This window comes from Acipenser ruthenus, chromosome 4 (genome assembly GCF_902713425.1).
Source record: "Acipenser ruthenus chromosome 4, fAciRut3.2 maternal haplotype, whole genome shotgun sequence".
NCBI classification, from domain to species: domain Eukaryota; kingdom Metazoa; phylum Chordata; class Actinopteri; order Acipenseriformes; family Acipenseridae; genus Acipenser; species Acipenser ruthenus.
Window position 1 is genome coordinate 4,540,782 of NC_081192.1, and position 9,920 is coordinate 4,550,701.

The window sequence follows — 9,920 nt, forward strand, 5'->3', positions numbered from 1 at the left end:
TGCTTTTTTATTTTAAAACACAAGCAACTTGAGGATAGCTGCTATGTGTTTTCCACAGTATAAAAAATAACTGCCATCATGTTTCTTCCAAATACTATATTATAAAATAATAATAATACAAAAATACAAATAAAACATGTTTCTCATGATCTGTGTTTCTTTCTAACAACAGAATGTGGGAGCTATGTAGCACAGTGCATGGGAAATTGCGATAAATGCTTTGGAATTATTTTCTTATTTGAAGTTTAAAATAGAATAACTAGCTAACAGATTTTTTGAATAAAAAACAATTTGCTTTTTACTTGATAATCAGCAGCTCTTATTTTACGCCCAAATTATACATTTTTTAAATATGAACTGACTTATTTCATATGCTGCAAAAAAAAAAGCATTAAACCAGGACTGTGCAAAAAGAAGACACTTGGTCCACCAGTACCCTAATAAATGAAGTATCACACTGAGCACGCCAACAAACTATTCTGTTGCAATATGAACATCACATAAACTATTGTCTATGTGCAGGCTGTTCTGCAGTAATGCCCTTTACATCTTGTCTTTTCTCTTTCTTTCATAGTTGAAGGATGCATTCCCCTCTGTTTCTCTTTCCTTACAGATCTGTCAGTTTGCTTGGTGCCCCCTTTGTTCACTCCTATCTTGGTAAGCGCATTCTGTCATACGAACAAAAGGTAGACGGGATTACAAGTCATGACCTTCTACTGTAGTGCCTAAGCAAGAACTGTACTATCTGTGTTAAAAAGCAACCCAGCTCGTATGAATTATCATAGGCACAGGCATATCATCATAGAAGCAATCTGGAAAGGCTACATTATTATTGGGAACAGTTGTCATTTTTTCAATGCTCAGTTACTTTCAACGCCACAAGTGTGTGAGTACAGAATACCAACAGTGAAAAAAAAGTGTTTGAGGCAATCATCTTTTCTTTTTAGAATGTAAACATATCCAATTATTTGAAAATACACGTAGAATGAATTTGAGAAACTTGACTATCTTACGTTCATGTCAATCCATGCTGCTGTAGTTTTCTTTTCATTATGTTCTCCTGACACGTTTACAAGTTATCTCCGAAACCACAGTCACTCTTCTTCAGAAGTGTAAGGAATTAAATTAACAAAGAGGGGTTTTTAGGATCATTTAGTCACCTGAGGGATAGTATCGGACACCTGGCACAGGTGGGGTTTTTATTTAAACTCTTTGCTGTTGCATACCAAACGCTGCCAAGACCTGTCTCTGCAGGGTGATTAATAGACAGTTCAAATTCATCACCAAGCTTAGCCCCCTGGTTGCATAAACAGTCACCATCTGTGATAAGATAACAGTTAGGTTACAGGGATGGAAATAAGACTTCTATTGCACAGCAGTTTGATCCATTCCTGGTTTTCACTTCTTGTGGCTAAATCAGGCTCAAAGTAAAACCAGGAATGGGTGTAACTGCTATGCAACAGGAGTCTTATTTCCATCCCTGGGTTAAAGGGCTGCTTTAATGTTTTTTCCCCCTGATTGATCTAAAAATAATAGCATGCTTTTTGTTCATTATCTTTTCCTTTCCAATGCTTGATCGAATGCTCCTCAAACATACACAAATTCCTTCTTCCAAACTACTTCACAAACAGGCCAGGTGGGGTGGCCAGAGACACATCATGAGCCAAGGGAAACATCAACAGGGTTGAAGGATCTCGTGAACGAGCCGTGGTTATTTTCAAGAGCACAGATGCTAGAGGAGGTTGTCTGGCAGCCTGCTGTTATAACCTTATTGTAAAACCACAAAACCGCAGTGTTTCTGGTTTGACTCACCACTGTGTAAACCTCTTCCCAGCCTTGGTCTCCAGAGTTTATTGGAATGTATTCCCTTCCTTATGCAATCATTTAGGGTTATTCTGTTGTATACAGGTATCAACACTGTGGATTATTCTGTTGTATACAGTATTAACACTGTGGATTATTCTGTTGTATACTGTATTAACACTGTGGATTATTCTGTTGTATACTGTATTAACACTGTGGATTATTCTGTTGTATACTGTATTAACACTGTGGATTATTCTGTTGTATACTGTATCAACACTGTGGATTATTCTGTTGTATACTGTATTAACACTGTGGATTATTCTGTTGTATACAGTATCAACACTGTGGATTATTCTGTTGCATACTGTATCAACACTGTGGATTATTCTGTTGCATACTGTATTAACACTGTGGATTATTCTGTTGTATACAGTATTAACACTGTGGATTATTCTGTTGTATACTGTATTAACACTGTGGATTATTCTGTTGTATACTGTATTAACACTGTGGATTATTCTGTTGTATACAGTATCAACACTGTGGATTATTCTGTTGTATACAGTATCAACACTGTGGATTATTCTGTTGTATACTGTATTAACACTGTGGATTATTCTGTTGTATACAGTATTAACACTGTGGATTATTCTGTTGTATACTGTATTAACACTGTGGATTATTCTGTTGTATACTGTATTAACACTGTGGATTATTCTGTTGCATACTGTATTAACACTGTGGATTATTCTGTTGTATACTGTATTAACACTGTGGATTATTCTGTTGCATACTGTATTAACACTGTGGATTATTCTGTTGCATACTGTATTAACACTGTGGATTATTCTGTTGTATACTGTATCAACACTGTGGATTATTCTGTTGTATACAGTATTAACACTGTGGATTATTCTGTTGTATACTGTATCAACACTGTGGATTATTCTGTTGTATACAGTATCAACACTGTGGATTATTCTGTTGTATACTGTATTAACACTGTGGATTATTCTGTTGTATACTGTATTAACACTGTGGATTATTCTGTTGTATACTGTATTAACACTGTGGATTATTCTGTTGTATACAGTATCAACACTGTGGATTATTCTGTTGTATACTGTATTAACACTGTGGATTATTCTGTTGTATACTGTATTAACACTGTGGATTATTCTGTTGTATACTGTATTAACACTGTGGATTATGCTGTTGTATACAGTATTAACACTGTGGTCATGGGGGTCTGTAAGGTTAAGTGGATTGACACAGTGGTGTGCATTGTGCTTCTTTGTTTGAATATGAAACTTTATTTTTCCTGATTTGTCTATACTTTTTCATGAGACAAATGCATCCAAGGGATCTTTCTCTTTCAAATGAAACTTCCTCTTACTACCAGCTTGTTATCACCTATCTTAAACTCTTCTTTATTGGTAGTAATCACACTTGCCATTAAGGACTATTTTGGACCCATCAACCAATAAGAAAGGAGGCATGTAAGATACTTCTGGGAAACTTTGTATTTGTGGACGACCCGTATAAAAAATAATATTACACTGCTGTCCAAAAAACGAAAGAAAGGTATTTCTTTTATATGTTGTCTCACATGTTCCCCCAAAACATCCATATCACCAACCAGTTAGCAAGGATCCTCACCAGCTGTATAGTGAAGGGTAATAAAGCCCATTCAGTTATGGTAAAAAACAAAACAAAAAAAAACATGGAAGACCATGGTAAACTACAGTATAGTAAATGAACAGTATAACCATGAGAAAACTGCAAAATGATCCTGCAAACTTTTCAAAGGGTTTACTCAGACTGACAGCATTCGAATTGATTGCTATCTCAATTATTATTTTTTTTTGTATGACCAAATTATGGTTACTGTAGAAAAATAATACTGAAAAGCTGGTGGATAATTCATTCTTAAAAAAGCAACTTTGTCGTGCAGTATCACTGACTCACTATGTGACCTTGAGCATGTCACTTCACCTCCTTGTGCTCCGTCTTTCGGGTGAGACGTTGTTGTAAGTGACTCTGCAGCTGATGCATAGTTCACACACCCTAGTTTCTGTAAGTCGCCTTGGATAAAAGCGTCAGCTAAATAAACAAATAATAATAATAATAATAATAATAATAATAATAATAATAATAATAATAATAATAATAATAATATCTCAACCCAATCAGCAGGCTATTATGACTTTCTATCCAGTGTAGGCCATTAGACCTGTTTGTATCTGTACAGAATATACTTCAAACAGTACCTGATCTTGTCTTTGCCAGGAAATATTGGGAAAAAAACAGCATCTGACTTATAATATATGTTATATTATTGTGTTATTGTCTGTTTCATAGCCCTCATTTTAAAGCCACAAGGCATCTCACCCTCCTCAGGTCAGTGACAGTATAATTATAGCAGGTCAGATGTTATTAATTCTGTGGCAGTAGCTTAATTTAGTGTCACTAACTGCATGTAATAGATATGAAGCATGGCTCAACAAATCCAGTGTACTCTGGGTGATAAGGAGGTATTCAAATATAATTATTCCCTCGTAAGTGTGCTTAATAAAACAAACCTAGTCTGATGTAAATGGATTCCAGGTTCTATTGTACCTTTGAGGATTAGAAGTTAGTATCAAATATCAACTGTATTAGTCAAGCATTGCTACACAAATCCCTTAAAACATAATCTATCAGACCACTAAGTCCAAAATATATTTTTGATATACATAACTATATATGTAAGCAGTACGCACTGACACAGAGAGCATTACCAGGCATTATTAACCATTTGGGTAATGGTTATGGCTATTACTTCTTTTTTGTTGAATTGGTTTCAAATATGAAAACCTTTTTGTCATACCAATTTCTACTGTATATATACTGTATTCTTTCTGGCCCAGAATAAGTCTTTTGTCAGGTTTATCTTGTGGCTGAGACAGGAAATTGAGTGAAACCATGTCTTACTCTTCAAATCTGGCTCCTCCGACAATGGCAAGTGCCATATTGCCATAACTACAACCAATGCTATAAGTTGGACCATAAACTGGAATTTATTTAGTCTAGTTATATATTTTTGGACTTAGTGGTCTAATAGTTATTTAGGAATTATCTGAACTTTCAATTAAAACAAAAATGTTGAGAATTCAACACCGTCTCCCTGAGTACTAATTCCTAAACATGAAAATGGATCAAGCTTATTATGATAGTCTGCATAATCATTATTTACAAAATCCTGTTCATCTTGTTATGTTAGCCTTTAGGCATAATTCGGGGGATGCCATAGAGAGCGTTCACACTGCGCTTTTTCTCCATGCTGTCCACTCAGCCACGCTTCGCCTGGGGGAAGTGATCAGCCAGCACAATAATTTCCAGGTGGGGGGGTGGCGGGGCAGCTCATTTCTAGTCATCTCTAAATAGCCTCACGCAGCGCTTGCCACGTCAGTCAAGGGGCGTGGCCAGGGCAGCGCCGGGGGTTCCGTTTGGCAGCTCCACCTGTCAATCTCTCCCTCTTTCCTATATTAACCTAGCACTACTTCCACTCTTTGTCTTGTGTTTGTTTCTTGTACACTTCACTGCAGACTTACTTGTGATATCCTGATATTCTTGTTTATTGCTAATTCGCTTGTTTAGTGTTCGTGATCGTTTATTTGAACCTTTCATTTATTGAGTGTTGTCCGGGGGGAATTCAACTGAGAATTGAATCATCCTTTCAAGGCTTTTTAATTATGGATCCACTGTTTGAGCTTCAATCGGACGATTCGGAGGACGCCGTTTTGTGCGTGCCCCCCTCTGAGCCGGTCTGACCCCACTCCAGGCCTCCCCCCCTGCTATCTTCCCAGCTCAGCGGTGCACCATCTAAGCCAAAGCGGACGATCTCTCAGCCGTGGCCCAAAACACTAGGATTGGCCTTTTCCTAAACTCTGAAGGCCTTGTTTGATAAGAAAATTTAGATTCCTCTAGGAGCGGAGTGCAAAGAGCTCTTTGAGCTGTACTGCCACACCATCTCGGGAGTCCCCGTCTTCCCTCTTAAACGGAAATGCGGAGCTACCCAATCCCATCGCCCAGGCCCATCTGCCTCAGCCTCGAGCCCTTACCAGCTCCTGCCTCCTGACCAGCTCCTCGACTCTCCAGGCCCAGCTACCCGGTCCAGGCAGCCGCTCTCTGCAGCAGCAGTGGTTTCTTCGATTCCAAGGCCTCACCCTCCTCCACAGTCACCAGCCTCTGACTCAGACAGCATCCACTGGGGGATGCTTCAAGGTTTGAAGGCCCTTCTGCAGCCGGTTTCTGAATCCATAGCGGCCATCAACACCAGGCTCAGCTCCCTGGAAGTCCGCTCCAGCCCAGAGCCTCCACTCCTCCATACTTCAGCCGCTGCCTCAGTGATTGAGGCCATCAATCACGGCCTCTCTTTCACACTGGCCTCTGCCTCTGCTGCCTACTCCCTGCACACCATCAACTCCAGGAGCATCACCATTTCTCCTGCCCTGCGTAAACAAATCACTTAAGGTCAAGATGTCAATCTAGTACTTGTGCTCATTGCTACATCTGAGCTGATCGACCATCGGACAGTGAGCTGCAGCGATGTATCTGTAACTCTCAAATCCACCGATCCTTGCCTTCTCAAGAATCTGACGATTGGGGAGTTCGTCATAGCTTTTTCAGACTTCACAGATGTCCTATGCAGTGTCTTTCCTCATCGCCGAGAGGAGATTAACCACTACCTAGCCTATATTGTAGAACTGGCTGTCTGCTATGGGGCACCATGTTTTACGATTATCACAAAAGCTTCTCGGCTAAAGCAGCAGCAGTCCTTGGAACAGACAACATCGTCATCAACTGGGCAAGACCCAACATCGACCTGTTCCACAGGATATTCGGCGGCCTGTGGGGTCTGAAGCTCTACTAGTCACTCCACCCACTTCTGCCCGAAAACAGCTGCTGACGGCCCACCCAGCTCCTCCCGGTTTCCACGGTCCTCTCCTAATTTCAACTACTGAGCCACAGCTCCTATTCGTCCAATCCACTCATCAGCACCTCCTGACACCTCTTCAGCTGTAGATAGATGTGGCCGCCCTATCAAAATCTCCAGGGGTTGCCAAATTTGTAACAATTTCAATGACTCGGTCTGCAACAACTCCACCTGCCGATTTCTTCACTCATGTTCCTTCTGCGGTGACGCCCACGCAAAAATCCATCTGCCCTCTGAAACGCACTAAATAACAATCAACCCTGACGGTCTCTTCTCCCGTCAACGCACTCGCTTTATCTGAAGCCCTCAGTTTCCACCCCGATCAGCAGTTTGTTGAATACCTCCTCAATGGCCTCCAACATGGCTTTTCCACCGGGTTGTCCTGCCTTCTGTCTTCCTCCCTCTTTTGCAACAACCTCCGTTCAGCAACAACAGACCCTCAAGTAGTTGCTTTCTTGATCAAGGCCGACGTGCTGCTGCCTTCGCCGCCAAGGGAAGACTGCCGGCTGCCCTCACCTCCGCCGCCAGGGGAAGATTACTTGCTGCTTCCTCCTCTGCCGCAATGGGAAGACTTGCTGCTCCTGTCTCCGCCACCATGGGAGGACTACCGGCAGCTTCCACCTCCACCACCAGAAGGAGACTACCTGTTGCTCCCGCGACCACCACCAGAGGAGATGAAGCTACCTCTCCAGGATCAGCTCCCTCAATCACCTAAATTGCTTCTTTGCTCGCTTTGAAACATCACAACAGCAGCACTCATCTGCTCCAGCCCTGCCTCCACCCCCATTTGGCTCTTGCACCAGTCCAGCCCTGTCCCCATCCTCTGCTGGTTCCTGCACCACTCTACTCTCTGTGAGGGAGCACAATGTCAGACGGATGCTCCTGGCAGTGAACCCCAAGAAGGCTGCCGGCCCAGACGGAGTACCTGGTAAGGTGCTCAGAGCGTGTGCCCACCAGCTCGCCCATATCTTTACCAGAATCTTCAACCTCTCCCTGGCCCAAGCAGTCATCCCGTCCTGCCTAAAATCAGCCATAATCATCCCAGTGCCGAAGAAGTCTCCCATCACCAGCCTAAATGATTATCGTCCTGTGGCCCTCACTCCGGTTATCATGAAGTGCTTTGAGAGATTGGTTCTTCGGCACATCAAGGATTATCTCCCCCCAGACTTCGACCCCTATCAGTTTGCATATCGCGCAAACAGATCCACAGAGGATGCCATCGCCGTAGCTCTCCATTCTGCGCTGAGCCATCTAGAGCAGCAACAGAGCTACGTCCGGATGCTTTTTGTGGATTATAGCTCGAAAACCAAGGAGATCATTGTAGATTTCAGGAAGCACAACATTGACCTAGCCCCCCTTTTCATCAATGGTGAGTGTGTGGAGAGGGTCCACACCTTCCGGTTTCTTGGTGTCCTTATCTCCGCTGACATCTCCTGGACAGACAACATCACAGCGATCATCAAGAAGGCTCAACAGCGGCTACACTTCCTGAGGGTCCTCAGGAAGTACAACCTGGATTCCAATCTGCTGCTGACCTTCTACCGCTCGTCCGTTGAGAGCCTGTTGACATACTGTATCACAGTATGGTACGGCAGCTGCACCGTGGCAGACAGGGAGAGGCTTCAGAGAGTAATAAGAGCAGCACAGAAGATCATTGGCTGCCCTCTCCCCTCCCTGATGGATATTTACATCTCCCGCTGCCTCAGCAGAGGAAAAACCATCATTAAGGACAGCTCCCATCCTGGTTCTGATCTGTTTAACCTGTTGCCCTCAGGGAGACGTTACAGGTGCATCAGAACAAGGACTAACAGATTCAAGAATAGTTTTTTCCCAAAAGTCATAACCACTCTAAACTTACACATGCATTGACTTCACAGTATAGGTATATAGCGTCTCAGAACTGTGCACTTTACAGCCCCCCTCACTTCCCCCCCCCGGGCACTATTTATTTTATCTTATGTTGTTATATTTATTTTATTTTATTTATCTTATTTATCTTATGTACATGTTGGCACTGAAAAAAGGAGTGGCTCTTAATCTCATTGTACATGTGTATAGTGACAATAAAGGCATTCATTCATTCATTCATTCATTCATTCATTCATTCATTCCCAAGGATCAACTGCCCAAGCCTGCAAAGCCTGTACTGCCTAGGGATGCCAAGCCTGCACTGCTTAGGGCTACTGAGCCTACACTGCCCGGAGAGGCCAGTTCACCATTGCCATCGCCTGGGGAGGCCTGGTCGCCATTGCCATCACCTGGGGAGGCCTGCTCGTCATCGCCTGGGGAGGCCTGTTCGCCATCGCCTGGGGAGGCCTGCTCGCCATCGCCTGGGGAGGCCTATTCACCATCGCCTGGGGATGCCTGTTTGCCACTGCAATTATTATTTGTTTGTCTACTTGTTTTGGCCCACATGTCGTTTATTTTGAGTGTTTTGTTTTTGTTTAAATCTTTTATTTAATAAAAGAAACGATCCCTGTCGTACTTGCTTGTGTTGTGGTTTCATTTCCTGGCCTGATGTCACCACCCAAGCTATCCTGCCACATATACCTGCTGTACTTATCAATGCAATACAGTGCTATCCCTACATGCAGTATGTTGAGCATCTATATTTAAATTATAATGATTTTACCTGGTATCCCATCTGTGTTTTTGACAGATAACACCGTGTAACAATTTTTTATTTTTTTTTGGTTCCTGGGTAGTAAGTGTTATTTCCTAATTGCTTATGCCTCAAAAGTATAGAAAATGGCTATTATTCCCCACAAACTTTGCTTTTGTGACCAGGACAGTGATATTTTGAAATTTACCTATTTTCCAGAACATTCCAGATAGATTCAGTGCTGAGTAAACTTGGAGTAACTTCTAGAACTTTCCAGTAATATAAATAGTAGTATAAATACAGGGGCCTTAAGCCCACCAGTTCAGTTTAGTTCCAGCTGCCTAAGTGGATACATATCTGCATTTTTCTGAGATGGCATCAAGGTCATAGGAGACTTCAAAATGGTGGCATTCCTGATGGGTCTCCAAGGCGGTTTTACCAAGTTTCCCTGCTATCTTTACCTTTGGGACAGCAGGGACACCAAGGCGCACTACCACAGGCGGGACTGGCCACAGCGGACCGAGTTCTCTGTGG